Genomic DNA, 4,485 nt, shown 5'->3' with positions numbered 1-4,485 from the left:
GGGCATGCGAAATCTTGATAAGCTTATTACGGGTGATCATATCCTTGGAGTGAAAGATGTTATATTTGACAAGGATAGATTGTGCAGTGCTTGTCAAGCAGGAAAACAAGTTGGAGGAAGTCATCCCGTGAAGAACATCATGACCACGAGAAGACCACTCGAGCTACTTCATATGGATCTCTTTGGTCCCAATGCCTATAAAAGTCTCGGTGGTAACTCATTTGGTCTAGTCATAGTCGATGATTTTCAAGATTTATATGGGTGTTTTTTCTTTATGATAAATCGCAGGTCCAAAAGATCTTCAAGAACATCTCTAGGAAAGCCCAAAATCAATTTTAAGTGAAGATCAAGAAGGTTCGAAGCGACAATGGAACGGAGTTCAAGAACGCAAATGTGGATACCTTTCTTAACGATGAAGGAATTTCACACGAGTTCTCAGCTACGTACACACCTTAACAAAATGGAGTTGTTGAGAGGAAGAACCGGACTCTTATTGAGATGGCAAGAACGATGCTTGATGAGTACAAGACGCCAAAACACTTTCGGGCGGAAGCGGTTGAGACAGCTTGTCATGCAACAAATCGCTTATATCTTCACAAGCTACTCGACAAGACGGCATATGAACTTCTCACCGGTAACAAACCCCAAGTTGGATACTTTCGAGTATTTGACTCAAAGTGTTACTGAGGGAGTCCTGGATTAGGGGGTCTCTGGACAGCCGGACTATATTCTTTGGCCGGACTGTTGGACTATGAAGATACAAGATTGAAGACTTTGTCTCGTGTCCAGATGGGACTCTACTTGGCGTCGAAGGCAAGCTAGGCAATACGGATATGTGTATCTCCTCCTTTGTACCGACCTTGTGTAACCCTAACCCTCTCTGGTGTCTATATAAACCGGAGGGTTTTAGTCCGTACGACACAACAACTACAACATACAATCATACCATAGGCTAGCTTCTAGGGTTTAGCCTCTCCGATCTCGTGGTAGATCTACTCTTGTACTACCCATATCATCAATATTAATCAAGAAGGATGTAGGGTTTTACCTCCATCAAGAGGGCCTGAACCTGGGTAAAACATTGTGTCCCCTGCCTCCTGTTACCATCCGCCTTAGACGCACAGTTTGGGACCCCCTATCCGAGATCCGCTGGTTTTGTCACCGACATTGGTGCTTTCATTGAGAGTTCCTTTGTGTCGTCGCTGTTAGGCTTGATGGCTCCTACTATCATCGATAGCGATGCAGTCCAGGGTGAGACTTTTCTCCCCGGACAGATCTTCGTGTTCGGCGGCTTTGCACTGCGGGCCAATTCGCTTGGCCATCTAGAGCATATTGAAAGTTACGCCCCTGGCCACCAGGTCAGGTTTGGAAGATTAAACTACACGACCGATATCCGTGGAGACTTAATCTTCGACGGATTCCAGCCTCTGCCTTGTGCGTCACGCGGTCACGATGAGTATGATTTATCTCTACCATCGGATAGTGTTCAGGATATCGCACAGGCAACCGATCCGACCCTCAAGTCGGAGCCAGTTGCACCGTCCGTGGATGGGTGGATGGACCCCACCACGGAGGCCTTAACCTCAGCAGCGATCGAGCGAAACATTGACCTTACTATGCATGAGAGCTGTGTTGATAAACTGCCGGATCCCTCTCCGGCCATGGACTCCGAACCGCGCACGCCCGTTCCTATCGAATCCGATTGGGCGCCGATCATGGAGTTTACCTCCGCGGATATTTTTCAGCACTCGCCCTTTGGCGACATACTGAACTCATTACCGTCTCTCTCCTTGTCAGGAGGATCCTGGCCGAACTATTTCCGGCAGGACTGGGATGCGGACGACGAAGAAATTCACGGCCCACCCACCACGCACTTAGTCTCCGAAGACATCAACGGTATGGACGACGATGCGGGAGACGAAGAGGAACCACTGCCCACAGGGCACTGGACAGCCACCTCATCATATGATATATACATGGTGGATACACCCAAACAATGCAATGGCGACAAGATAGCGGAGGATGACCCCTCCAAGAAGCAACCCAAGCGCCGACATCAACGGGGCAGCTCTAAGTCCCGCCAAAGCAAAAGTGGTGATACCGGCACAGGAGATAATAACACTCCGGATAGTGCCGAAGACAAGAACAATACCCTCCAGCAAGATTTAGAGCAGGAGGATGGAAGAGCCAGCCCTCCTGAGAGAGCGGCGGATGGAGAGGCGGAGGATGATAATTACATGCCCCCCTCCGAAGACGAGGTAGGCCTCGGCGACGACGAATTCGTCGTACCAGAGGATCCCATCGAACAAGAGCGCTTCAAACGCCGGCTTATAGCCCTAAGAAATAGCAGCAGCAGCTTCTAGCTGATCAAGATCTGCTGGCCGACAGATGGACTGAAGTCCTCGCGGCCGAGGAATATAAACTCGAGCGCTCCTCCAAGAGTTACCAAAAATGCAGGTTGCTACCCCAACTGGAGGAAGAAGCGTATGACGCGGCTGATCGGCCACCTCATGGCCACGTTAGAGAGGCATTCCAGCCAAAAACTCAGCCCGCACACCGACGCCATTCAAATAAAAAGGCATGGGGAGATACGCCAGAGCTGCGAGACATATTGGAGGACAAAGCAAAGCATGCAAGATCGATCTATGGATCACGAGGGCGCGCCACTATGCGAGACAATAAATGTCACGCCGGATACAGTAAAAATAAATCCGGTCGGGCCTAACACAGCAGGCAAGACCCATTCGAGCTGCGTCACGATATAGCCCAATAAAGAGGCGCCGCACACCCCTTATGCTTCACAGACGAAGTAATGGATCATCAAATCCCAGAAGGTTTCAAACCTGTAAAAATTGAATCATACGACGGCACAATAGATCCCGCAGTATGGATCGAGGATTTCCTCCTCCACATCCACATGGCTCGCGGTGATGACTTACACGCCATCAAATACCTTGCACTAAAGCTCAAGGGACCAGCGCGACATTGGCTTAACAGCTTGCCAGCAGAGTCCCTCAGCTGTTGGGAAGATCTGGAAGCCCCATTCCTCGACAACTTTCAGGGCACTTATGTGCGTCCACCAGATGCCGATGACTTGAGCCACATAATTCAGCAGCTAGAAGAATCGGCCAGGCAATTCTGGACTCGGTTCCTAACAAAGAAAAAACAAATTATCGACTGTCCGGATGCAGAGGCCCTAGCGGCTTTCAAACACAACATCCGCGACGAATGGCTAGCCCGGCACCTTGGTCAGGAAAAGTCGAAATCTATGGCAGCCCTCACGACACTCATGACCCACTTTTGTGCAGGAGAAGACAGTTGGCTGGCTCGCAGCAATAACATATCAAAGAACCATGGTACTTCGGATACCAAGGACGGCAATAGCAGGTCACATCGCAACAAACATAAGCGCCGCATTAACAGCGATAATACCGAGGATACAGCAGTCAATGCCAGATTCAAAGGCTCTAAACCCGGTCAGCGGAAAAAGCGATTCAAACAAAGTACACCGGGTCCGTCCAGCTTGGACCGTATACTCGATCACTCATGTCAAATACATAGCACCCCAGAAAAGCCAGCCAATCACACCAACAAGGATTGTTGGGTGTTCAAGCAGGACGGCAAGTTAATTGCCGAAAACAAGGACAAGGGGCCACATAGCAATGACGAGGAGGAGCCCCGGCAGCCACACACCGGAGGACAGAAAAGGTTTCCCCCACAAGTGCGGACGGTGAACATGATATACGCAACCCACACCCCAAGAGGGAGCGGAAGCGTGCGCTTAGGGACGTATACGCGTTGGAGCCAGTAGCCCCAAAGTTCAACCCATGGTCCTCCTATCCGATCACTTCCGATCGCAGGGATCATCCCACTAGTATCCGTCGCGGTGGATTCGCCGCACTAGTTCTGGACCCAATCATTGACGGATTTCACCTCACTCGAGTCCTTATGGATGGCGGCAGCAGCCTGAACCTGCTTTATCAGGACACAGTGAGCAAAATGGGTATTGACCCCTCAAGGATCAAACCCACAAAAATGACCTTTAAAGGCGTCATTCCAGGCGTAGAGGCCCATTGCACAGGCTCAATTACACTGGAAGTGGTCTTCGGATCCCCGGATAACTTCCGAAGCGAAGAGTTAATCTTCGATATAGTCCCGTTCCGCAGTGGTTATCATGCACTGCTCGGGCGAACCGCATTTGCGAGATTCAATGCGGTACCACATTATGCATACCTCAAGCTCAAGATGCCAAGAACTTGCGGGGTTATTACAGTCAATGGAAACATAGAGCGCTCCCTCCCAATGGAGGAGCACACCGCGGCCCTCGCAGCAGAAGCGCAAAGCAGCCTCTCAAGGCAATCCACTAGTTTGGCATTTCAAGACCCGGACACCTTCAAGCGCGCTCGGAGCAATCGGCAACTAGACCGCCCGGCGCGATCTGAGCTCGCGTAGCAATGCGGCCCCCACCCCAGTCCCAGCCGAACG

This window comes from Triticum aestivum, chromosome 4A, assembly GCF_018294505.1.
Source record: "Triticum aestivum cultivar Chinese Spring chromosome 4A, IWGSC CS RefSeq v2.1, whole genome shotgun sequence".
Lineage (NCBI taxonomy): Eukaryota > Viridiplantae > Streptophyta > Magnoliopsida > Poales > Poaceae > Triticum > Triticum aestivum.
The sequence above is the reverse complement of the archived record's forward strand: the minus strand, read 5'-3'. Positions refer to the sequence as shown.